The sequence below is a fragment of the Perissodus microlepis genome, chromosome 23 (assembly GCF_051167445.1).
Source record: "Perissodus microlepis isolate ML-2025 ecotype Zambia chromosome 23, ASM5116744v1, whole genome shotgun sequence".
NCBI lineage: Eukaryota > Metazoa > Chordata > Actinopteri > Cichliformes > Cichlidae > Perissodus > Perissodus microlepis.
Genome location: NC_140482.1, coordinates 33,871,381 through 33,899,016, shown reverse-complemented (window position 1 = coordinate 33,899,016; position 27,636 = coordinate 33,871,381). Strand labels below are relative to the sequence as shown.

At 42.4% G+C, this 27,636-nt stretch overlaps 1 protein-coding gene and 1 non-coding gene across 6 annotated transcripts in view; both read left to right on the top strand.

Annotated features, from left to right (window-relative positions):
• nhsa (Nance-Horan syndrome a (congenital cataracts and dental anomalies)) overlaps positions 1 to 27,636 on the top strand; it is a 70,211-nt gene that overhangs the window by 22,358 nt on the left and 20,217 nt on the right. Inside the window, exon 1 of one of the 5 annotated variants that reach the window (XM_084920618.1) lies at positions 22,843 to 27,571. The exons of the other annotated variants lie outside the window; for them this stretch is intronic. The gene's annotated coding sequence lies outside the window, so the exon portion shown is untranslated. Of the gene's footprint in view, positions 1 to 22,842; positions 27,572 to 27,636 lie in introns of those variants that run through there. 5 annotated transcript variants of the gene reach the window in all.
• trnac-gca (transfer RNA cysteine (anticodon GCA)) lies at positions 25,614 to 25,685 on the top strand. The gene has a single exon. It is a non-coding gene; the product is annotated as a tRNA-Cys (tRNA).

The following is a 27,636-nucleotide window of genomic DNA, read 5'->3' as shown; positions in this document are numbered from 1 at the left end:
GGCTCGGGATCTGAGGCATTTTGGACTTGCGCAAGTTTCTGATTTGTTCTCCGGTTGCATGTGTATCAGCCTTGTTCGCCAATCTTTCTTTCACTTTTGCTTCTTGCTGTTTATGCAGAGGTGATGTCAACAAGCTTGCGCAAATCTTAACCAGTTTTAATACTGCACAGCTTGCAGCGACTTGTAGTATTCAAATTTCTTTTCTTTCCAGTGAGGTAATTTCCAGGTGGATCGTAAATACTGCATTCCTCTCTCTACCTGTATGACATAATACTGATCCAAAATTAGAAAAAGATACCTTTGTGCCTTTAGAGCAGTCTGACTTTTACATACACTGACCTCAGTTTTCAAATCCATTATTGCAATAACAAATATATGATAGAAAATAATGAAAAGTATCACAAATACACTTTTTAGGATTTGTCAGGAAATAAACCCACCTGAAATAAAAATATTTAAATCCTGAAACTTAAAAGAATTAAATTAGTTTATAGTGCAAACAACAATAAAGTCTCAAATGTATTTTCACTGTCAGTGCCAGCTCTTCTGGTGCAGAGAAGACTAGCCTTCATCCATCCAAAGACTGTCACAGATTGTCTAAAAGTACCAGTGTGCTGTTTCAGTGCAAAATGAAATAGAAATGTTTGCTATGTAATAAAAAAAGGCAGAAGGCTGTAATCAAGGCAAAACACTGGTTTCATAGTCAACAAACAGGATTATACTGTAGCTGCCTGTTTATTTACTCATTTATTTGGTTGACAGCACATTGTGCAGTTGCATTTGGATATTTCTTTACATTAAATGTTGAAGTTAAGCAGTACACCTGTCCAAATGGCAATATGTAAAGTGATATCTCATTAGTGTGTTTATATGCCATTTAACATTTTGTGCTGTACCGTATTTTATCGGGTTATAAGGTGCACAGTCGATGAAAGTGTCTGTTTTCATACACCGGATTATAAGGCGCATTAAGTGAAACAAAACAGTCAGATAAGTCAAACTTTACTCAACTCATTCTTTTTGCTTCCTCCACTTCCCTACCATTAATTCATTAATGTTGAATTCTCTCGCAGCTGCTCTATTCCCATGCTGTTGCAGTATATTAGTGGCTAACCTTGTATTGTGGATGAATTATCTCAGTTGTTCTCCTGACTGAAGTTTGGTCCGTTTACAGCATCCTGCCATGCGATTGCATTTGTCCCTAACCATAGGGAACCCTCACATTGTTTATCGAGTGGAAAAAAGTTAACGTTCATCCTCCAGCTTCACTGTGTTTATGTTATGCTAACATAGCTATGTTGCTAGCAATCACGTAGCACATGCACATGCCAGCTACCCCAACTTCAGTAACCCTATAAACATCACTGCTGTTTAGTTTTCTGTCTTCATTTATGTTGGAAGTGATAGCAGAGCTGTATGTTTTAATTTTTTCAGAAATCTCTCAGTCAGAACATGGTTTATCATGTTTAGGTGGAAATTAGCAAGCTAACTTCCTGCTATCTTCTAACTCCGCTAAGTTTAATAAATTCTGTTTTCATGGATGCCTGGATGTTAAACTTAATTGTTACACCTGGTAAAGCAGCAACGCTGATCAGTTTATTAAAGATGAAAGAATTTAGACAGTTTTTAACTCTGAGTGATGCTGCAGTGTTTGTTTGACTTTAGGACCTGAAGTAGAGTTTTGGACCCGCAACGCTCCTGACTACGGTAGCCGTAATGCTCTGACAATCCATGCAGCTTCTTAGCTTACCAAAGTTGTACTAAAACATTTTTTGACAGATATTTGAGTGCCGTGTCCCACATAAAATCGGTTTGAGGTCAGTAAGAACAACCAGAATTCATACATAAGGCGTACCAAATTATAAGGTGCACTGTTGATTTTTGAGAAAATTAAAGGATTTTAAGTGCTCCTTATAGGTACTTGTATAGGTACTTGTATTCAGTGTGCATCCCCATTGTCCCTAAAGTGGAATAAAACATGAGGCTAAGATTAAAATAGTTTTGCACATACAAAAGTATATTCTGAACGGTTTCATTTTCATTAATAAAAGCGTTTCATAAATCTCAATCCCTGACATTTATGTGATGAAAAACAAGAAAAGAAAGATGCAGGATCTATAGCATTTAACATTGTTGATGTGAGTAAAAACCACACGGCTTTTTTGCACCTGACCTCAGACAGATCTGTTTAATCTGGGACGCTGCTCGCCCCTAATCTGCTTTTTCACCGGGACCCTCGTTTGTAAGGTGGCACACTTCTGTCCCTGTGAAGTTTGCTGTCACTGCTGCTGATCCGTACAGAGACAAAGCGTGTGGGAAAAGCCCTTATTTCTCCTCATTAGCATTCAGTCTCAATCACAAGCTCCGCCCACACAGGCGCTGGTGACATCTGGTGCGTTGCGTGCTGATGTCACTGACCCAAGATGCCTTTTAATCACGTGTGTTTTTATTCAAATTTTCTGCCAGTGCGCACACACAGGCCCATTTCAGTCTAGATATTTGTGGCTAATTGATGCATTTTAACACAATGAAAGATTATAAACAGGAAATGTCATCAGCAGCAAATTCATAACAGGGCGTTCATAACAGTTTATCAGCCTCTAATATTCTTACATTTAAGGAGAAGCATCAAAGGAATAGGAGTGTGTGTGTTATTATCTCACAGCTACAATTCATAAACTATACATATCTTGCTAATTAGTGCAGATTAATAAAATACTAGACTTTCACTCACCAAAATTTGGAGCACAGATTTCTTTGGACAGCTTTGATTGGTCAAGAAATTCAGCATCACCATCCACTTGCTGATACACAGCCCTTCTCCTAATAATGAATACATTTAAGCCATAATGATATATACTAGCAATTTTGCCATAAAAGCAGAAACCGGGTATAGAACCAAAAACTGGTTTCTGTAAACATATTGACTTCATAGCTGAATTGGGACATTTTAATGTGGGGATTGAATCATTTTTAGAGTCATTTTTAGCCTGAAGCGATAGTTTGAGGAACTGCAGTTTCTCATATTTATACTTTGTGGATTTTTGGCTAATTTGCTGGACAAGCGCACTGAAAACAAAACTTCAAGAAGTTGTAATCGTGCCGCTAATCCTGCAGTGAAACCACAAGGGATTGTCTTTACACTTAACTATGCACAGATTAAAGAAACCAGATCAATTGCATTGATTATGGAGCTTTAGAGAGGCAAAGGTTTCCTGTCTCCATCTGTGTATTTAGTGTTAGCTGTATCCCATCAGCTCTTGGAAGGGAAGCAAAGACGTTGAACTATTCCTCTAATGTTAAAGGGCCTCATTCCTCAGCGTGCTGCATGACTTCAAACCATTCAGACTGTGTGAATAAGTTTAATCCTTAATAACCTGGACAGGCATCAGCGCTGAGGTTCTGATCTGTTAGCGCTGAGCGAGTTGCTTTTGAAGACCTTCTGCGCATTACTCGATATCTCACAATCCTCTTGTTCGTGATTAGTGGGTCTGTGGAGCAGCAGTGAAGCTTTGGAGCCTCAGACTTGTTCGTTTCTATTGGATTTCCATTGGGGCCTGCCAGGGTGGGATAAACTCGCAGCTCCCAGTGATGTCCCTTTGCCTTAGCTACAGAGTTGATGTGATTACCATCTTAGAAATCACTGTCAGACTGTGGAGACCAAATTACCAAACTCGATCCCTCTCTCTCTCCCTCCCTGTCTCTCTCGTTGTGTCTTCCTCTCTTCAAGCCCTCCTGCTGAACCAGGTTCACCCTGCTGTGATATCATGGCCAGTGGAGCCCAACTAATCACAGTCACTTCTCTGGATCATTCCCACACTCTGCAAGCCATTCAGTCAGTGGGATTGTCTCCTCTGCTTAGTCAGAAAGGGGGGGGGGGGGGGGATAGCTTGTAAGTTTTTTTTCCCTCCATGCAGTTCATCTTTTCCTCTTGTGCTTTGCTCTCACTATTGCCCTATGTCAAAGGGAGCTTATTGTGCGCACACACAACCACATTAAACTATACAAGTGGCTTGTGTACGAGATTTTGGTGGCTCTAAAAGCATTGTTGGCTTTCCCCTGCGCTCGCATTCCTGCAGCTCTCTTGAACAGCCTTCTGACCACACAAGAAGGCTAAAGCAGAGGAGCCGAGGAGAAGTCGGCGGTGTTTGCCAGTTATCAAATATTTACTGTTTGCACAGTTATTCTTGTGCTTGCGTGTTGGCAGCGTGTGAAGATCTGAGACATCAGGAAGCAGATTAATGAAACTCTGACAATATTTTAGCTCTCGGAAGTTGGGGAATTAGAGTTTAATACACAGTCACTGATTAGAGAAGCCAGGAGAAATCATTTAGAGGCTTGACGAATAAAGGAGCCACAGAAACAAACCGATGAGTCCCTTTATAAGATAGAAGCTTGTTCAATGGGTGGGGCTGGAGTCCACATGTGTATACCCTACACACACATACAGAATTATATATGCACATATGCATTTCCCTCTTTTCTATATATAAAAGAAACTTTGATAGGCCCTTAAATCAGGCTTTCCCCTTTATCTTCATCACTGTAGCCACTTTTTACACCTAAGACTGATGGAAGAGACAAATCAGGTACATCAGCTATTGATGGTTTTCCATTGCTAAGCATCACCAACAATCAGACTCTCATGCTCTTATAGTGGTGGGTCAGATATGTTCAAGGCAAAGCTCAGACTTCAGACCAGATGGGATATTACAAATATAGTCATCTCAGGCACACAGCTTTATCTACAAGCAGAGATCTTCTGTGGTCCACCCAACTGCTTCAGGAGAAAGTTGCTTTAAATGGAGACGAGCGTCTGCCCCAAGGCCCATAGAGAGTCATAGAGGTATTTAAGGATAGGTCTCCATTAAGGAGCAAAACAAGGATTACTGGGTTTGAGGTGTGGCTGATCATGACCTATTTTCCATTCATGTTTTTGTGTTTTTGTTTACTTGTATGAAACACGAACCAGCAGTATTTATAGCCTGAGCTAATTTGCAGTGTTAGCCCCAAGATTGGCTCTTAAAATACATCAAGCTGAGCAATACATATGGAAGAGTTCAAAACTCTGAACATAACCAAACATAGAGAAACAGTTTAAGGCATAAACTGTAAACTGTAAGACAAGGAGCAGATTATGCAGGACTGAGTCTCCATTCAACTCTGTTCTTTTAGTCGCTCGTGAGGTTTAAGTACCAAAAACTACTTGATTATGTTTAGAAAAAGATTGTGGTTTGAGTTTAAATACACACCTTCACAATAATAATGCTGTGCATTGAAAAATGGCGTTTACATTGTGTGCTTAAATGTAGCATTGAGGGCCTCTTTACAAGCGTCTGTATGTGATGATTTTTAGACTGAAATCTCTCTTATGATAGCCTAATCCGGTCGTTAAGTCTGACGTCACTAGCCGTGTCTGGGCCTAAACTCCGCTGCAGGTCCATATATCAAACGATCACTATGGCATTACTGAGAGTTGAAAAACTGTCTAAAGTCTTTCATCTTTAATAAAATGATCAGTGTTCTGCTCTACCAGGTGTAACAGGCATCCATGAAAATGGAATTTATGACATTTAACGGAGTTAGAAGTTAGCAGGAAGTTAGCTCGCTAGCTTCTATCTAAATACAATATAGCATGTCCTGACTGCAGGGTTTTGAAAACAAATTAAAACGTACAGCTCTGTTATCACTTCCAACATAAATAAAGACAGAAAACTAAACAGCAGTGATGTTTGTAGGGTTACTGAAGTTTGGCTAGCTGGTATATAATGATGTGCTACGTGACCGCTAGCGACACAGCTATGTTAGCATAATATAAACAAGCTAACTTTTTTTCCACTCGATAAAAGTTAACGTGAGTGTTCTCGGTGGTCAGGAACAAATGTAATCGCATGGCAGGATGCTATAAAAGGACCAAACATCAGCCAAGAGAACAACTGAGATAATCCATCCACAATACGAGGTTAGTCATTCATATACTGCTGCATGGGCTGGGCTGTAGCTACATCCTAAAGTTTTAAAAACTGAGCTTAAATAAATGATTAGCGATAATAAAAGCCGAGGGAGGTCAACAGTGATCACTGACTGTTTTAGGAGCTTTTTGAGATTAAATATAAGAAAATACAAAACATTAAACATGTTAACAACACAAAAGCAATATTAAACGCAGGCTACTTTAGGCCCGGAAGTAGGATTCGTCACGTCATCACTTAACGACCGGATAGCTTCTAAATACCTTGTTTTGTCCAAACCGAAGCTCAATAGTTTGGAGGTTAGGACAATAAAAAATACTCTTGAGTTGGTGGGTTTTTAAAAATATATATTTTAAGGATTTTCTTCTGTTAATTTCCTTCTTTGAAGTCACTCAGTTAACCTGTTTTATTTGTTACGGCTTTAGAAATTCTCTAAGAAGACATTGCGGTTGCAGACGTTACATACATAACAACAAGGTGTCAAAGCCCAACAAAGTGCAAGTGACACATACCTTACATCACCTGGATTTGTTCAGCAGACTGCTACTGGAAAGAACACAGGATGTCAGGGCTTTAGAGGTCCTCAAAGGCCTTTTACCTCCATCCTGAGGGTACTAGCTCATATTCACCAGAGACAATGACAATGATACATCACTGAGGATCTCTTCCCCTTTCCCCACCGTTTGTTCAATAAAGCAGAATCTTAAAATAGTGCAATTATTATCATCCTTCTCTGGGCATGCGTCATGACAGTTTTGCATTGATTTGGGGGATTGTTCAAGATGTTTCTCTCGCGGCGTATTGTCTATTCGATACGCTTTGAATTGAAGGGTGTGCAGCACGTTGCAGAGAAACTAGGACAAAACTGTAATGTGATACATCTAGATGAGTTTAAACACTGGATTTTATGGTGGGTAAACACTCAGCAGGACCCGAGCAGACGTTTGCAATCACATCAAGCTGAAAGGTCAGTCAAAATTACATCTGTCCTTTAAAAAGCTTTCATTATGAAATTTCGGTGGGTGTAATTGTGCCCAGATTGTCCTAGCTGCTACTTTAGAGAACCTACCTATAGTTTAGTCTATAAGGTTGCTCTCCCTCAGACAAGTTGCAGGAGATTTCATGAGGCAGGAGAAGGAAGGAAAATCCGGTCAGGGTTCACGTGTAGACTGGACCGGCTGGGGGTGGGGGGGTATGAAATACCCAGCGTTGTGTTGCCAGGCAGGCTGAGCTAAAGCCGCCTGCTCGTATTTATACTGGCCCAATATTTGTGCTGGCTGAGGGATAATCATCCTGCGACTACAGACGCTGTCTTTGCAGAACGGTTTCCTTCAGAATGAGACGAAGCGACAGAGAAATGAGAAGAATGTGCTGATTCACTGTGTCTTTATATCAGATTTGGTCTGTTTATAGTGAACATGTGCAGAAAGATGTACACAAGCAGGTCAGCTGAGGGGTGAAAGTGCTTGTGCGATGTGCCACTATACGGGGGTGTTTACTTAATGAATTATGTCCGTAATTGGGAAAGGGCAATGAAAGTGGAAGACAATTGAATCATCTTGCTTGGTTGGCTTCAGTATTGAGGTCGGCCCCATTTTTGAGCCCCCCCTCCTCTCCCCCACCCTACACACCCCACGAGAGGGACTGGGAGGACTGAACACACACAGAAACAATACAGAGCAACACCATTGGCTAGCAGACCACGCACCCCTGGCCAATAGCAACACATGGACATTATACTGTATTTAGTTCCCCAGAGAGCATGATTTTCTATTCAGGGTGTTTTATTTGAACTTGTTTAAAGCCGGAGTCATGCAGCCGCTGAGCTTACAGCCTAAAATGCGCACGTGTGGAGCAGCAACGTGATTCGTTATTTTAACAAGACCGCATTAGTTATATTTACAACCACCATAACCATGATACAACACAGTTTTTAGTCTCTTTTCAGGAAAATGGGACATTAAGTGGAGGGAGTGGTACTCTAAGACTGTTAATCTGCAATAGGTTGATCAATCAGCTGATAATGAACTGTCAGCTTGTTAGTGATAACCCGCTGACACTTCAAAGTGAGATCAAAAGAAGTGCTGGTTGCTCTACTGATGTTTAAACTTCACTCGACATCCGGGTTGATGTCATGTGAGTTTTACTCCAGCATTTGGTTACATAACGTGAGCATGTCAGGCACCGCCGAGCCCGCGGTGACTTCATAGTCTCTTGGCAGAGTGTGTCTACTTCTGAGGTATTTTCTGAGGAAGTCGCATGTTTTTTTGAAACATGAGAGCTGCTGAGGAATGACCACTTCAAGCTTGCAGAGAAAATAGCCCGTAATTGACGAACACATCCCTAATCCCTTCTTTTTAGTAACCTCATAGTGTTGAAGAATTCATATAATCCTTGACAGCCTGGAAACTGAACGAGGTGCAGTGGCTTAGAGACAGAGGAAGGTTTATCACAGCCTGGGGGTAAGTTTCATGAACGTGACTTGTCCATGTGATGCTCAGAAGTCCACATGAAAGTGGTCAAAACAAGGTAGCGCTGCATTGAACTTTCACTTGGAGGAGGAGTACAACCAAACGTCGGAATCAAGTTACAGTAACATCTTTTTAGAATTCTGCAGGAAGTCCTCACTCTCACTAAAGGCTAACCAGACAGCAATATTAAGCTTATTGTCCATTTCCATTTCGTTGCATTGCCCATTGTGTTGCAATCTGACCGAGTCCTTCAGCTCCATTATCTGCTGGCAGCGGTAGCTCCTGTTCTTCTCTGGAGATGAGCTGCAAGCTGAAGGTCTGCGCTAACCAGAACCTGGAGCCAACCGTGAGCCGGTTTCTTTGCTGCTATAGGGAATTCACAGAGACTGCAGCACCTTCTTTGCAACCGATTTCACCCAGCAGTAGGAAGGATCACAACCAATACGCTGGATAGCTCTCAAGCAATGTGCACACACTGTCAGCCGAGAAACCTCAGTAATTCACTGGATTGAAAAGGTGACCATATGCTTAAAAGGCTATGCAAAGGCCTGGGTTCAAGTCTGCCTTGGGATATTTACTGGAAGCCTTCCTGTTCAAAATAAAGGCTTCAAAAGATGGAAGCTTCTGTTTGCAAGATGAGAGTCTCACTGAAGATGCAGCTGATTTTTTGCTCTGTTATTTACTCTCGTAAAGAATATAATGTGTTATTTAATTTCTTTTTAAAGAAATGCGGATGTGCGTCCTTTTGCACGCACTCGCTCTTTCCCCCTGCTGCCTCAAACAGAATCGAATTCTGTGGCAAACTCTGCTCTGATCAGGGGACCGTGCCTCCATGCGTCACGTCTCATTGAAGTCACGAGCTGAACTTCCTGCACACTTTTTGTTTACATATTTTTCACTTCGTGCTAAGTTCAAACTCATAAGCAAAAAATGAAACAATATCTGACACACAGTCCGGGTGTAAGCTGCGATCTTTATCATAACTACATCAGAATAAAGCTGCAGGAGAAAGGTGAAACCGTATGTGATGATACACTTTTTTACTCAGACACACAAACACACGTGTTGTATTAGCTGGGGAGCTTTAATAGAACCTGGTTCTCAGGGGTGATTGTAGCTGGGGAGGTAGAGAAGGTCATTTGCTAATTGGAAAGTTGGTTGGTTCTCTGGCTGATTTAGCCCCTATCTTAAAGTGTACTCAGGCAAGATGCTTTCTGATGCATTTGACTGAGTTGCATTGTATGCAGGGCCTTAGGTCCAGTAAAAAAGCCCTACATAAGATCCAATCCAATTTCCAGAATTGATGAATTGATTGAAAAGAAGCAAAATTCCAGTTGCAATTTATGCAGTTTAATGTCATTTATGGTAAAGTATAAAAACACTTGTTGTTTGGGTTAATGCTCTGATGGTTATAGCTTATTTATGTAGAAAATATTATTTTGGCATCTTTATTTAATGAGACCTTAAAAAGGTCTGATTTAGATTTTTTTTTTTTTAATGGTGCAGGAACCTTGTTTATGAATTTAGGGTCGTGTTCATTTCAAAGACTTTGTTCTTAAAAGTCTTGTCAGCACGATTCAAACCGTCAGTCTTTGCTTTCTAAACAAAACATGAAGCAGCTCATACTTTAGCGAGGGCAATATTAGAGGAAGCAAGTACTTTGGATTTTTCCAGACCTTAAACAACTATTTTCCTATGTGGTTATCCTCAGGCCTTAAACAGTAGTAATGTGTTTCTTCTGTGTTGGACGTGGAAACATTTTATATGTAATGATGTTAGCTCGGATGAGGGGAAAAGTGCAGTTTTAATGCTGCTAAGCTGCAGAATTTATGTTTTTATGATCTAATATGGATTACGATCTTGCATGAAAATGGCACGCTGAGGCTTTCATCACTGCAACAATAAAATGATGCAGAAAAGTGTTGACGTGTGAGTTTGCATTAAAGGATGTTAGAGCAACAGGACAAAGTGTTTGTTCCGGGCCACAGCGCGATTCCACTGTTTTCTCCATTCAAGTAACCACTGGAATAGTCTGTGATCAAAGAAATCAATGGGGAGGGGTCAGATCTTTGTTTGCCTGCCCGGATGTGTACTAGTGTGTACAAAGGAGAACCATCTGGGTTTGCATCACTTCAGTCTGAACCACAGCCCACTTGTCGAATAAACTTGGCTCATCCCCACCTCGGAGAGACCATTTGCTGCCTTGCGGCCCGCGTCATTGTTTACAAAACTGCCCGTCTCTTACGGCTCAACATCTTGAACAATGTTGAAACTGAAAATATCTTAATATTGTGACATGGCCTCCTCTCAGCGAGGCCATGTAGTGCAGAGATCTGCGGTTAGGCCGCTGCTGAGTGGTGCAAGCTCTGCCCAGCCGAGGGATTCATTATAACGGAGCGTGTGTTTTACGAGAATTCAGCTGTTTGTCAACAGAATGCCATGTGGCTGAGAGATGTAAATGTGCTGTGGCTTACGTGGTAGTTTACACATTTGAGCTAACGTGTGAAATTCCGCAACACAGTTAGCCGCAAAAAGTTAGAGCGCTCCAACAGACTTTCTCTGAGCACAAAGATAAGACTTAAGAAGTTGGAGAAAGTAATGAAATTCCTTTCTCCCTGCTGATCCCTCTACTACTCTGCCTTTTCTTGATGCCTTCTTTTCCCTTTTATTGGCCCCCTATGCCTAGTTTTTCCCTAATGCCTGTATTACGGAAAAGCACAGGCAGTACTCCTGGGAGAGTCCCTCAAGTCCCGGCTCATGTGAAAACGTACCGTGATATAATATATGATTTAATGTTAAAAAAAATGCCAGGATCATGGAGGGAGAGGGAGCAGCTGATCGGGAGATAAAAGAAATATGAAACATAAACAGGAGCTGTTCGACCAACCTTTGATGTGTGCATCCACAAATCCGTTCCTGCCCGCTCCCTTTTCTGTGCATGAAGGATCGTGCATGGACTGTCGTGCAGAGAGGAAGCACTTTAAGCCCCTTTCTCACTCAGATCGGCTTCCACCGCTCACTACATACACCTTCCATGCACACGTGAAGAGACACATGTTTTCTCTTTTCTTTATTGGACCTTTTGACATGAAGCCATCCAATTAAACTGGATCTTTTCTTTTAGAAAACGGCCTCTTCGCGGTGATTTGTTCGCTTACATAAGAGGCAAACTTGTCTTTTTCCTCCCACTTTACTTCAGCCCTGTCACTTGTTCTCTTGCAGATCATCTGTTCTAATCTGCAGCTGTTCCCTGTGTTGAATAATTCATTAAAAAACCTAATTTTCTCAGTTCTTCTTTTGTGTAACTGGTCCTATACTGGCTTTGAAGCTGCACTGGGCGATATGTGTTTTTTAACCTCTCAATATTTACCAGGTTACTGGCAAACAGGCCAGGCTTAGATCAGGTAACAGTCACCTATTTATATACCAATGGTTGGTGAGTGGTTACTGGCAGGCTTGACATTTGAATGCAAAGAGGCATTCAGCACTGGATTGTTAATGTCCTTATGATTGCTTTGGCCACTACCAGCTCGCCACGGTCACCTGTCTGCAAACACTACTCCCCAAAGCTACTCACCAATTGATAGTGAAAGTGTGAAAAGTGCAATGCAGTCCTGACCATGCCATCATGTGACCGTCATAAAAAAGATTGGATTTGATGGAGCTCGTCTCAGAATTGTAAACAAAAGGCTCAGAAACATGAAACTCCAGCTGAACTGCAATACTACACCTATGGGAATAACCACCTCAGGAAACTCTATATATGCTCTCTATAAAATACAATGCAGCTGCTCAGTGCTCTGGAAGGGCTTGAATCTCAGGCTGCCGACTGACTTCTGATATTTAGGCAGGCGGGGCAGCCAGGGGCCGTGTTAAACGGATACCCAGTTGCTTGTGGGAGGATTCAGTTTCTCTTTATGACAGTCCAGACTGACAGCATCACTGTTAGACGCCGAGGGCGTTAATGAAACCAAAGCCGCTGCCTCAGCAGTTTAATGAAAGCGCCTACAGCTGAAAATGTAACTGCAGTTGAGTGTTGGATGCTCGGTGACACCAGCTTCCCTTCTGATGCGATTTGTAAATTTGATGGCAGTCAACAGTGTTGTATTTATGGCTCTGCACCCTCCACGGATATGTACGAGACGTATTTAGCACCATAAACCCAGCATCAGCCATTAATCACCAGGACCCAAGTTATTTATAAGCCAGTTTCATTTTCTTTCCTGATTATATCCAGCTTTAATAGTTGATGGCTCACTTCTTAGAAAGAAGGATCAAATGACTAAATTCACCTGAATATACTTTTTACTGGAATCAGTTTAAGTTTTTATTGTACATGTGTGAATAATTAGAGACTCTCAGAGCTTTGCTGTTATCAGAAAAGATTAAAAACCTATGGAAGCCCGTTTTGGCCACACAAAAAAAAGTATCCATAACTCAAAATTTCTAGCTATCTTTCTCGAAATTTCAAATTAGCTCTGCCAATCAGTAATCTACGTGAATGATGTCATTTTCTTGTTACGTGGAAGGATATGGCACAGAGGAATGCGGACTCAAAACTGGATCGCAACAAATTGGCGCTTTCGATAGTACTTTGCTGATAGTAACGCCATGTGATTCAGCTAATAACACACAATTTCATCATTTGTGAAGCCACACTGAACATACTCAGCAATTTGTGCATTCATGACTGGATGTAATACTGGTAGCTTAGCTGTAACATTTGTAGCTCAGGGCTTCAGCTTCCAGGTAACAAGGAAATGATGTAATTCACGCAGATTACTGATTGGCAGCGCTAACTCGAAATTTTGAGTTCGTTTTCTAAAAGTTTAGGTGAATAAGTCAAAATTTTGAGAGAATAACTTGAAATTTCCAGAAAGATAGCTCGAAATTTTGAGTTATGGATACTTTTTTTTTGTGGCGGAAACGGGCTGCCATAAAAACCAAGCAGTCACCTCTTAAAGTGCCAAAAGTTGCAGTTCTTCTTTTAGCCACTTGAGGCTTGTCTCAAGAAGTAAGTAAATCTCCATAGACTCCCACATTAAAATAAAAAAACAACAACAAAAAGACAACAAAACTAAAATCCACTGAACAAAAAGTGAACCTACAAGCTTCTAAGGTGGTTATATTCATGTATTATTGATGTTTTTTATGACAATGCTCATGGCTGACTCTGATAGTATGGAGGCTCAAACATCAGCTGAGGCTTAGATCCCCATTTGTAAGCTGCCTATAATCACGATGGCTCTCTACATCGCCACCTCGGTGTCCTAAATTACAGCTGTCCTGCATGTAAAGTGTGTTTGTCTGTGTTCCTGTGTCATATCTGTGTGTCATCAGTAGCGCTGGTATGCTGAAATGCTGACAGTCAAATCCTCACACATATCTGCCTCTCTGACAGACACACCTAAACTGCTATACGCTGCACGAGCTGTTTGTTCAGCTGGAGTGGGCGCTCCTCCCCGTCTTTCTGTCAGAAAACTCTCGGGGTCTGGAGCATCGATAGCAGCGGCATAGAGCAAGAAGTTGTCGTGTTTTTCAGCCCCGATTTGCTCTCCAAGGGTTGTGAACTCCAAAGCGATGTAGAGTAAATTTAAGGGCTTGTATGTTTTTATTGCTTGGCTGCAGCTCCCACAGGTGCTTTAGGGGAAAGAGTCCAACTTGCTTGTTATGATTGTGCTCAACTCTTCCTGAAATGAGCTCGTTTTTCTTTTTTGGTTTGCTTGTGTGTTTTGATCAAGCAGAGAACCTGCGTAAAATTACAGGAAATACGCTGAAGTGTTTCCACTGGGAGGCCTGAGAGACTCCACAATCAGCGATAACAGCTTGGCCTCGCTCAGGGTCATTTATTATCTTTGCTGCATACTCTCTGCTTCGCAGCTCGCTTTTAGTTTGGATTTCTGTCTCGTTGCTGGAAACTGTTACTGTACACTTCAGCATCAGTGCAGACTTTGCAGTTTTGAGTGTGACATTATAGAAGCAGGTTGGTTTGATCTCGACCTTTGGTCGCACTTGTCCTGCGGTCTGCTTCTTTTACAGGAATCAGTTTGACTGTCGTCTGTTGAGAAAAGTCATCTGGCGGGATTTCAACACCATTTAACATTTGACTGGATGAAGTTCATTTTTTTCTCTTTTTCACCTCTGCTGTGTGCTGGTGGTCTCATACATGCAGCCACTCAAACCAAACTGGAAGCCAGAAACTTGAGCTGGGGAATAAAAACAGCCTCCAGACGACATATTATGTTCAGAAACTATATAAATAAACATTTGTCAGATTGGTTTATTTTCTATCTACCAGGGAAATGCGGAAATTTTACCTTAAGCAATCTAATTTTATACATAAAGTGATTTAAGAGTGAAAACGAATTACTAAAGCTACTTTTATGGCTGACATGGCTAACATAAAAACATTATTTGGCAAAAGCACCAACAGAATGGCTGAAAAAGTAAAGAATCAAGGTGTTGCAATGGCTCGGTTAAAGTCCAGACCTCAACCTGAATGAAATGCTGTGTCAGGACTTTAAGAGAGTTGCGCATAAACAAATTCCCCAACAAACCTCAGCAATGTCGTAAAGAAGAGTGGGACAGAATTCCCCCACAGTGATGTGAGATGGTGAAAAAGTCATGCTGCTACTACCTATTGAATCACAGGTTGTACTTTACCTTCCACAGGACTGTACAGATGAAAGATGCTAGGCTAATTTATCCACAGCAGAAAATCAGTGTAAAGCAGTTTTCTGGGGATTTCACCATGTGGCACCGTGATTGATGTGTGCATACAAGCGCTCTGTATTTAATTTCCTCTCGATTTTGTCAGGTGAGCAGCTTGCAAGTTGTATAAAGCACCTTTTGAATTATATCTGCCGATTTCATAATGTTTGGTTTGGTAAGCTGCCTGTTTTCTTATGTCATTGAAGTAAGCGCACACACAGATATGTAGCTATCGCCTTTTAGATCAGTCTTTTTGTTTTTCTCTGTTTTAAAAGAACAAAACAAGTTGCAACACCTCCATTATTTTTGATAAATCTCTGGAGATCTGAGTGGCTTAAAAAACTTAACTGCTTGATGCAAACATTTTGCACCCACATGGCCAACATGAAACTAAGAAGCATGTATGGGGACGCTAAGTTGGAACCAGTTTGATGTACTTTTCCAGCCTGCTGGACACTCCCATGCTGTATACTCCTGTTTCTGCTGGAGATGTCTCCATGTGTCTGAGGGGGAAAACAAACGCAGTAGCTGGTATTCTCGAGAACTCTGACTTGCGTAAAACTGTCACCACACGCCCAACAGAGTGTGTCACGGGTGCCATGTGTTCGGTTGCACCCACTAATTTTACATCATGTCATAACAACGGGACCCATCATTACCAAAATGCTGCTGATTGCAGGTCAGTAGAAGTTAGGGCGTAAGAGCTACAAGAGACATATGTCCTTAGAAAAGACTTAACAGCATGCAGGAATTATAAGAGAAAAGACAAAAAGCCCGGACCAAATAAAAGCAACTCTACAGGGCATGGCTGCTCTTTATCTCCTCCTTTTTAGCCCCAAATAATATTTGCTCTTTCAGCTTGATGGCGCATGTCCCACGAAGCATAATAACCAGCGACCGCCAGGATTTCAAGGCTTCCTGGCATCTGTTCCTCTGGCCTGCCATTCACGAGGCACTTACATGAACGAGCCCTCCGGGGGCAGCAGGCTATTCAAGAGTCAGGCCTACTTTCTTTTCTAGCATTTACCCGGGACCACTTCTTTATTTTTCTCAGGAAAGTCCCTCAGGACAGGGCAGCATTCAGAGCCAGGCTGCCGACACGTGAGCCGTAGCCCGGCAGGTCTGGCATCTGTAAAGTTCTGCAAAAGAGAAAGCCTCCGGGGAGCACGCATGTAGAGATTAGAGGGAGGTGAAGATGTTTGGTTCCTGTTCGGGATGATAAGATTTTCTCAGGAGAAGCAAAGCAGGATTGTTCCCGATGTAATGAAAAACAACCCTGCTACTACAGTAGTGCACCTCTAGAGATTCATCTGAGTTGAATAAATAGTTTCAATTATAACAAGATGTGTTCTTCTAATATCCTGCTGCAATCAACTATTAATGTGTTTTCTTTCTTTCTTTTTCATGTGCACCCCGACTTTCTGCCTTATTCTCCCGTTGACGAATAGGTAAGTACCCCTAACACTTGACGTACATCTGGAACCCATCTGGGCCTGTAAATTCCAAACAAATAATTTATTCTTGTATGTTTGATAGTTAATATTTCCCACTGCTGCGCATACACACATCTGGGTTCACTGCAGGGCTGTACTTTCCTTTCCGCAGCTGAGGTACGATGAGCTGCGAGAGACCGCACCCGTGTCCGTGCACATGTGCCCATTTCCATGGAGACGCAAAGCTTAAAATAATACACACAATGGCATCCTTTCTGAAACCTTCTGGCACGAGTTAGTATGAGGTGTCAGTGTGGTGCTGACAGCCCAGCTGTGATTTCCACTCCAGCTCATTGATGCTTTCCGTACCGCTGTGTTAATGAGTAAACACGCACGCTCTGTTTCAGTGGAAATCTTACGCACACACACTCCCACAGCTGGGCACTGCTTTACAGAATCATCAGTGTACGTTTGAATATTTGTGTTGGCCGACAATAGAGAGATACATGTGGTATAATCCCAGTGTGTCCTGGGAGAGTCAGGGTGGGGCTCCGATTGGGCGACACGCTGGTCTGGAGAAAATGTTTCTCGGTGAAGTGAATGTGATCTTTCATAATTTTGGATTGGATTTGTGACGGTTAAAGACACTTTATAAGGAGCAGACAAAACATTCAAATAAATGTATTGAACAGCTGAAGCAGGGAGCGTTTCAACTTATCTCTCTACTCGTTAAAGTTAAGTAAAGATGTATTTAATTAAAGGTTTTACTTTGGTTGACTGTATCTCTAATATTGTTAGCGTCTGCACTGAGCCATTACTGGGCATTTAGCTATGTTGTAACCAAACAAACTCCTCTGAATCTCTAGGAATAATAATCACAGCATCAATTTAAGGACTCACAAATGTCAGAAGATTCCCAGAGGGAGATCACTGAAACGGAATTGGAATTGGGAAAGGCGTTTGGGAATATACAAAAAAGTGCAAAAAAAAACGATGTTTGTTTGAAATATAACATGTAGCAGCACAAATAACTGAAACAATTATCTAAATGAACAAAGGAAAGAAATGAGGAAGGGGTACCCACCACATCCATCCACATCCACCTACTCTTGAGCGACTTGCTCTTAGAAGAACTTTGTGCCCAAGCTTTCCTACTAAATTAAAAGCAATACACAGTTTATGATGAATGCAGACTGTACAGTGGTGGTGTGGTTAGATCTGTCGTAAGAAGGTCCTGAGTTTGAACCCACTGGCCTGGTGGAGCCTTTCTGTGTGGGGACTGCATGTTCTCCCTGTAAGGGTAACTTGGCTGTAGCTGTGATTGCGATCGTGAAAGGTTTTCTGACTCTGTGTGGTAGCCGTGGCATGGACTGGCAGCCTGGCAAAGCTCCCACCCTGCAACAAGTGGGATGGGCTCCGGCCAACAGCAACCCTATGTTGGATTGGGAAAAAAAACAAAAAGATGATGATTTTTTGAGAGAACAAATAACAGCAATAATAAGCTGCATGCAAAGTGCGTTGACACAACTCTGCAATCTTGGACTGCAGGTGTACAAGTTTAAAAAACGCCAAAGTGTGTGGCTATCTGCAGAGAAGACCAAAAATAAATAAAAAGTGCCCTTGCACTGGCTGATTCATATCAGGAATTTAAACAATGGAGGCATGCACTCCTAACTGAAGACAATTAGGCCTTCAGAGAAAGGAAGAAAGACAGGAGGTGAAGACCCAGAGGAAAGGTACACTGAGGAAATATATTACTTAAATAAAACAGGAGGTGGAAACAAGAAAGAAAGCGGAATGAAACAAGGAGAGAAAGACAAAGGGAGGCTAAAGACACAAGGAAAAAGTGAACATGAAAAACACGAGAACAGCATGACAATTAAATCAAAACATGGCCCAAAACTAAACAAAACCCAGGACCATAGAGGAAAGTCTGTGTGTGGGAAACACTGTGTTGTATTAGCAGTGCTATTTCTCTCTAAATAGTTCCGCCTCCTGGTGAAGCTTGTGGGTTTGGGGGCTTTCTGGGTGTGGTGCTGGAAGCCGCCAGGATTTGGTGCTCCATTGTTTTCCCTCTAAGGGCTGCTGGATTTGCTCTGTGCATATCCATCCATCCTGCCAGCGACTGGTTTGTCTTGGACCAGCCGGGCCGCCGATGTATTCTCTCTCTGATTTGATTCCCAGCAGACAGAAATGTGTGAGAGTCAGCCCAGCTCAGCCTAATGCCGCTCCCTCCTGATGACTTTCCCTGAGACTCCCGCAGGTCACTCTCCTACAAAGCTGAACCCAGTCTGACCATAGCTGTCTGTTAAACAGAGGTTTCCACTGCGATAGTCCAGCGCCAAATCTGCCCTCGTCATCCCTTTTCCAAACCACACCTTCCTCCATGTCTGCGTTCAGGGTTTCCTATTTTCCCCTCGATGTGTTGCTCTCCCTTCACACTCTGTCTGTTCTGCTTATTGTGCTCCATGTGAGCGGCAAGTGATGCCAGTAAACTGGTGAAACCAGAGTCTGAGGCTCACACAGCTCAGTGTTTACACAGGAAACTGTGGTGAAAACCTTCTGCGATTAAGCTATTCAGACACTTACATAACAGTCTGCATATTCCTGTGTACCTTTAGTGCCAGGTTACAAAGCGACTCTCCAACTGTGTGAGGTTGTTGCCCTCACTGATGCCGAACACACACATGCACACGCATGTAAGTTTGTAATCGCTCGAGTGTTTCCGGAACCTCTGCAGCTCCGCCTGTGACCTGAAACTGTAGTGCCATGTAGGCTTCTACCCTCTGACCCCTCAGCTTGTCATACACTGAGCTGATAAATGAGCAGCTGTGCAACACACTGGATGCGCTTCTGTCGCCAGGAGCTGGTTTTTGTTTAAAATGTAAACACTAAGCAGTGTGCAGCCTTTCAGTCAAAGCAGAACGCAGATATAGGCCAGTGCGACCGTGAAACAGTTATACGAGACACATAAGGTCAGGCAGGCGGCAGCGTGCAGACAGGACTCTGCAAGTTTTCTGTTTTATGACAAGAGAAAGAGTTATTTACTCTTAACACACATGCTATTATGACTGACACGGCACTGTGTTTGCCTTTGCACGGCAGGCCATCAATCCCTCAAGAAATGAAAATTGATAAAAAGTCCTAAAAAAAGCAAAACAAAATGTTTCAATTTACTGTTTTTTCCTCATTTACTAGCAGGAACCACATCTCCAAATGTGATTAAACAGCTTTTATTGATCGTGAAACAGCAAGTTAGGCCTGATGATGGTCTCATTGGGGACTGACTGTGGATTCTGGGGCTGGCAGACCTGGTTGGTACCTATAAGACAGGACGATGCAAAGATTGTGGGCATGCTAGTTCTTCTCATACTCGATCCACTGCTGAGGGAGGGAATTGGAGGGTTGGCTACCTCAACAAGTTTACTTAATATTAGTGCTGTCAGCGTCAATCTCATTGAAAGGACGTTAACGCCATAACTGCATTAATGCGGCAAATCTCCATTAGCGAGTTACTGCGGATCGCCCTGTGCGCGGGGCAGCACGGCGTCAACGCATTAGCGCGGTTACCTCGTTTTTTTTCTGTTCTCAAAGTGATCTCCCTGTTGGAGCTCAGTCTGGGGGGAGTTCTTTTTTCTCCTTGTCTTTCCTGATGTTGTGTATTTTCCATTGTTCGGTTCCGGGTCGCTGCTCGTGTGGTCGACCGGCCAGTGCTACCTAGCCTGACCTTTCTCCCCAATGAGATGTTTGTGTATTGTATGTATGGTCGGCAAGGTCAGTCTCTCAATTTCCCCTCGAGGATGAATAAAGTCATCTGAATTTCTGGTGGAGTGTCAACCTTGTGATAGACTGCTGGCGTAGTGGTCTGGTCCAAGCCATTTGTAAGGTGTGAGCTGCCTCCTTGCTAAGCGGGCCCTGCCAGGACACATTTTGTAACGCACGTTTAAATATTCAAAGGAACGATTCAGTTAAACACATCCTCCCATGTCTAATGTTGCTTTGTCATGCATGTGGAGTTGTATTGAAATTACATAATGTGCGCAGCATAAATGCAGCCTGTTGACAGGTTAATCTCTCGTTCCCGTCTTGTTTTTCTTGGCTTTGTGCATGTGGAAAGGTAAATTCGCTCTTTCCTCGCTCGTCCTGTCCGACCACAGAGGAAAAAACACTTTTGTTTCACCTTTTTGAATGCAACCGTTTTCCCGTAAGCCTTCTGGTTCATGTTGACAGAGCTGATCGTGCCGAGGCTGCTCAGGTTACTTCTTCTGCTTGTTCTGACTTCAGGGGCTTTCATTATCCTCTTCCTTGTGGTTAACACTACCTTTACTTCCAGTAAAGATGGGAACGAGTTTTTCTTTTTGTTCTTTAAATCTCTTCCCAAAAACTCCCGCCTTTCTCTGGGTGCTCCTGAGACGGAACAAAAGCAGGAGGTCAAAGGGCGAATGTTTTAATTTGTGAGACTAATAGGCCAGGTGGACCTGGAGGCTACGGAAACCCAGAGAGCCTTTTCAGCTGGGACCAGCCCAGGAACGCCCCTTCCTCCTCTGCTGAGTCTGAGTGTGTGAGTACTTCAAAGGTGTAGGGAAAGCAGGAACCCGTGCCAAGCTCAGCGGGAGGGCCATTACAGCCCAATAGGAGTCAGCTGTGACCTCAAAGACCGTTAAATGATGTGATATGAGAGGGCGTGCTGCAGCCTCCCGAAGGCCTCTGTAGCAAATCAGGAGAGCAGAGCTGTAAAATGAGCTCCTTGCTGATTTAAAGGTTGAAGGAATTTTAAGTGTACTTAAAAATATAGGCTGTTACTTTTTTCTTACATGTGTTTTTCACATTTTCCCCTATGTTGTGCATTAAGGAACGGCTCGATTTTTTTTTTTTTTATAGTTTATATTTGTAACTTTTCAGTGTTTTTTTGCTTTTCTATTAAGTTTAAAAATGTAGAAATGGGTAGTTTTTATCACTAAGCATCTGAAAACTGAATATTTATAGTCAGCAACGAGGCTGTGAACAAGTGGCCAATGAATTGGTGATTTACTTGAGTGTTTGCTGATGTGAGCTGACCCCACAGTCTGTATGCAGACATAATAATGAGGTGTCTAGAGGTCAAGAGGTAAAAGGCTGCTGAATGCATCGGCTCTGACCTCTCCCGACCCCGCTGAGTGCGCATGTAGAGGAGAGAAAAATTAATCGCCCATCTCTGCTGGCTGGGAGTTGCTCTCATTCAGTTTTTGTTATACTGAGGCTTTTCTTTTCATCGCTTAGAAACTGAGTCAAAGAGCGGACGCCTGTAAACAAGGGGGTCAGGTTGTATGGCGAGGCCAGGGTAATGAAATATTCACAACACAGAGTGAGAGTCGATTCGAAGTGAAGCTAATATGAATGAGTTGGTTTGGGTTTTTTACAAGATTTTAATGAGAGAACATCTGCGGACGGTAAATTCCAGATGATTTCATCATTGTTTTTGCTCCTGATAAGTGTAAATCAGGATTTAATTACAGTGAGCTGAGAAGTGCAGTGGAAACTCCCACTCATGCTGTTTGAGCTGTTCAGCGTGACTAAGGATTGATTGCACCGCATCGCTGCAAGAGCTGGATTCTCCCTGGATGTTGTCATTCTTTAGTAGCACTTTGATAGATGTACTTATTTTGCTCTTTGGTGGATCAGTGGAATAAGAGGGAGGTTTTTATATAAGTAGATTTGCAAACATTTTCTTCTAGTTAAGTCTTCTAAAGCTTTCTTTTGTTAATTAAAAAAAATACAGTATCTATATATACTGTGTCAGAGTGAGAAAATAAGAAGTTAAAAGAAAGAAATTGATGCTTGCACCAAGCGTAGCCCATCTTTATTATATATATATCACTCTCACTGTTTACAAAATGAGCATCGTGTAGTATTCAATAAGATTTGAAACTAACAGTTGATCACATAAATTAATCACGAAAGTGTTTAATGAGGTGATAAATCAAGTGAACCAAAGGGTCATTTTTCCATAGACTTCCATGTGATTTGAAGTTTTTGTTGTGCTCACCCCCTGCTGGCCACTAAGTAGAATGCAATGGCTTTACTTTTCAAACCCAGAGGCTACGTCAAGGGTCTTGAACTCCAGGGCTCGAGGGCCGGTGTCCTGCAGGTTTTAGATCTCACCCTGGGTCAACACACCTGAATCTAATGATTAGTTCATTACCAGGCCTCTGGAGAACAAGACAGGTTGAGGAGGTAATTTAGCCATTTAAATTTGCTGTGTTGGATCAAGGACACATCTAAAACCTGCAGGACACCGGCCCTCGAGGCCTGGAGTTCGAGACCCCTGGGCTATGTTCTCAAATCACAGCTGATGGGTTTCAGCGATTTCAGCATGAAACTGATTTTTCACGAATGTGGTTTTGCTCGCCTTGTTGCAATAACACTACAAAAACTTTGCTTTGTGTTTGGTGAGAATGCTCCAACACCAGGGAGTTGATCTGAAAACATTATATGCTATTGCGAAACCAGCGATGGCTAAAGTCGTTCATATATAACAATGCATGATTTAGCCTACATCCATTGAACAGTAGGATTGACAGGAGGTCAACTCGCACCCGGTGGGCTGTTGGGTTTGCTATACACTGGCAAAAACACCATAAAGAGAGCAAAGCATTAAAGTTGCAGACTGTAAAACCAAAGTAATGAGCTAAAAGTTGCTAAAACTCCCCAAAAGTATAATTATCTATAGGTTTTTCACTATAAGCAACTGCCTTCGCATTTCATTTAGCCATTTGATCTGCTGTTGATATGAAAGCCCAGGTCACCCTTTCTATTTATTCATTTGTCTGGATTCAGCGTCGCATAAATGTGCAGTGACGCTCTCGCAAAACTGCCTGCTCATTACCGTGCTGTAAAACACGCCGCACACTCTCGCGAACATTACACAAGCTGGAAAAGTTTACAAAGGAAATGTTTCTGAGGACGTCAGACGTTCAACACATCCTCCTCCTTTCCCCACCAGAAAAGTCTCCCTCGAAAGAGAGGGAGATCTTTTTGTTGGCGTCACGCCTACCCTGCGATGTGCAGCGCTGTGGAGGGTTCAAAATGGAAAGTATTTCAAAGTCACCGCAGCCTGCCGACAGACTTTGTAGTGGTAATTTAAAGCAGCTGAGGAAACAATCGCGCGCCGCTCCTCTTCTACAACTCTGAGCCTTCGTCGATCTTCGGGAGGATTTCGGCTCAGCAGCAACAGAGTTTCAGATATTATTCCAAATAATTCTTAACCAGCATGGTTTAATAACTGCATGTGTGCGTTTAGCATATGGATAAACTTCAGAAACTTTATAGCTTTGCTGAGGATTGTATCGCAGGAGGGAAGCTTTGGGGTTGTGGTTTTGAAATTCCTTTCCTGTTGATGAATATATTTTTGGGCTTTCCAAGCTTGTATGGTCGTCTGTGTGTTTATGCACTTCGCTCTGACATTTTCCTTGTTATTTGCCTTCAGTAGAACATTAGGTTTATCATGAGGTCATGTGTTTTAACGTTTTACAATGGAAAACTGTGATATCTGATGGGATTCCCCCTCCCTTTCTTCATTTTCACCCTTCACTGTACCTCCTGGCACACAAGCAGACAGACAGTTTGGCGCTCCAGGCGCTGGTCCAAAATCTTAAGCAGCGTCTCCTGAAAGTACACGTGTGATTTCATTTCACCACCAGACAAGTTTTCGTGTGTGGGCTTGCAGCGCTGCCAACCCCTGCGTGCTGACCTCAAGTCAAGAAACACAAGCAGACTTTAGTGCGTTTTAATTCATCAGGAATAATTTCACACTCCTGCCGTGCTTTTCCCGCCGTGGTGATGTCATTAAAGAACAGATTAGGTAGATTGAAATGTCACTTTTATGGGACTATAAATAGAATCGTGATCTTGATGGGCGTATTCCTCGTTTCTCAGCCGGATAATTAGCTGACTCATATTGAGGGACAGTAAAGCACTTTAGGAAGTCAACCAGCAGTTTGATTATTGCTCAGCAGCTGTTTGCTGTGGTACCTGCAGGCACCTGAGAGCAGCATCGGGCTGCAAAAACGGCTCATTACCCCCCCTGTGGACCTCCTGGTTCCCAGCATCGCATTCCAAGCAGAGCCCACATCAAAGCTCCAGGTGAGCTGAGGGAGTGCCTGTTTGAATAGGTGTGGTAGGAAGAGAGACAGATGGGAACACCTTCAGTTACTTGTACTAGAATTAGTCTCAACTATGACCAGTCTGTGCAAGTCCAGTGTCAGAGTGGAAACGATCCCAAGGGCCACTTAAATGTTACACGCTAAATACACCAATTAAATTGGACGGTTGCCACATTACCCTTGCTTTAAAAGCAAGTGACACCTTCTACAGCAGTGACAACCAAGACTGTGAAACAGGTGGATAAGCAGGGGAATGAAAGAACAAAGGGCTCTTTTCTTATGGATATATTTGGTGTGGTGACTTCTAGTTGAAAGGATGCTGGTTCAATCCCAGGGATTGAACCTAAATGCTCCCAAGGCAATTTAGAGTATGTGTACAAAGTGCTGTGTGTGGTTTAAATGAGGCTTGTATTGAAGAGTGCTCAGTTAAGCTGCAAAGTAAGTGCAACTTCATTTACAAGGTTCCCTCTGCTAATTTTTGCTATGTATAATATAACCACAGATTTCCTCAAAATGCTTTTATGTCTTTGGAGTTTAATATTAAAGTGGACCTATTATGCTTTTTAAAGTTTTCTGTCATATATAAACTGTCCCAGTGTTGGATGCTCATATTAAACTCAGCCAAACCTCCAGATAATGAGGTCATGGTACGTATTCCCTGTGAGCCTCATTATTTGGACCTTTGGTAAAGAGAAAGTAAGTAAAAGCATAATAGCTTTCTCTTTAAAAAAAAAAAAGTGCTTCAGAGATGCAATCATGGTGCAGTTATGGGAAATGTAGGATCCAGGGTCTGTGGGGAGTCACCAGTACCGTGGGGCTGTTATACTGTGCAGGGCATTTGGCAAGGCTTGGGTCACATTTACAGTGAGAACATAGCCCTGGTGTGGGGGTATAGCTCAGTGGTAGAGCATTTGACTGCAGATCAAGAGGTCTCTGGTTCAAGTCCCGATGCTCTCTCTCTTGCAAATATGTGAAGCTATTGGACCAATTAAACAGTATTGAGTGTTCACCTTTATCTTTTGTTATTCAGCATAAAAATGCCTCCATCATTAGAGCATGAGGCTTCACTGGGTGGCTTTGTTGTTACACTGATACAAATCATATATTTAAGCCTTTGCTGTTCCCATATCTCAACCCAAACCGAGCTCCCGTGGGAGTGTCCACCACCATCATCAAAACACCAAATGATGGAGGATCATTTAGAAGGACAACTCTATTTTTTTCATTCTTGAACTCTAAAGTAGCTTCACCCGATTCACACTTCAAAAATAAACCTTGTGCATCTTAAATATTTTATCCCCAACCTGAAAAAACAGTTTCAGCTCGCCACAGTATAAGCCAGCTTTCTTCTGATTGGCTGGCTCTCACAAGCAATTAGGTATATACCGTTGCTATGACGTTAGATCTGTTATGCAGTTGGGAGCAAATGATGTTAGGTTGCTCTAAATGTTTGTTTCAGATAGTCTTTTTTTACTGTTGGACCCAAGTGATGTCAGAGAGGGAATATCTTTATATGGTCATTCCAGCAAACAGCGCCGGTGCTTCACTGTGAAGCTTAAAGGGCTGTATTTTAGACAGAAGATGAACTGAAGGGCTGAACCAGGGCCCAGTATAAGATAAATATGGATGGATTATAATATGGATCAATTATAACTGTGAATCATGCAAAGATTAAATACAAAGTCCCCAGATATGTAACTGGAAATGAGTCTGATGTAATACCCACTGTCAAAAAGTAATGGACTGCCAGTTTAATCTATTATTAAAACACGCCATTTTTTGCTTTGTTTATGATTATATAGATGCAAAATATTTCACTGGTGTTTTTTTTAATTTTATTTCTCTAGTATTTTTAGGCTCTTTTTTATTCTAACTGGTTATTTAATTTCTTATATAGACCTTTAGTGTACTGGTTTCTACATTTTACTTAATATGCAAAAGGTCCCTGGTTTGATCCAAAGAGGAGGCACAAATCTCTTTATGTTTGCATCAGGAAGGGCAAGCAGTGTGAAAAACCTGCAAAAGCAAACATGTGGAGTTGCCTGCGTTGGCTGCTTCTTGTGAATAAGAGCAGCCAGAAGTAGCTGGCTCTTTAATTGGTTAATATTATGCTATATTGGGCGACCATGGCTCAGGGGGTTGGGAAGCATATCTGTAACCGGAAGGTCACCGGTTCGATCCCCTGGCTGTTGTGTCCTTGGGCAAGACACTTCACCTACCGCCTACTGGTGTTGGCCAGAGGGGCCGATGGCGCGATATGGCAGCCTCGCCTCTGTCAGTCTGCCCCAGGGCAGCTGGGGCTACAACTGTAGCTTGCCTCCACCAGTGAGTGAATGAATAGTGGCATTGTAAAGCGCTTTGGGTGCCTTGAAAAGCGCTATATAAATCCAATCCATTATTATTATATTTCTGCCATTAATCCTCCTGTTCATCACACTTATAATCAGCATTTCAACATTTCAGCAACTCTTAAGCTTCCCTCAGCTGGCCTGTTGGTTTCTTATTGAATGTCAACAATCTTGTGCCCCACCTGATGCAGCTGGTCAGCAGCGGCGGCAGCGACATCACCATCAGCTGGGTGGATTTGGGCTCAGAGCGGATTACTGGGGAGAGGGGTATTATTGTTTTTTTTCCTACTGGCACTGGGACTCTACTCTTTGTGCTTTCCTAATCAGACCTCAGTGGAGACTTTCTCCAGCAGCTGACTGGACACTCAGCGGGAGAGCAGCGTTGTTTTCTTTAATAATCGCAGATGTTACGTTGGAGCATTTTCATTTTTGATTACAGAAAAAATATGAAAGGATAAGTCTCCCAGCAGTTTGGTCTGTTTACTTTTTCTTCAGGTGAGTGCCATGCATCTAGTTTTAGATGCTTTGCATTTGCTTTCACTAACAAATTTGATTAGAAA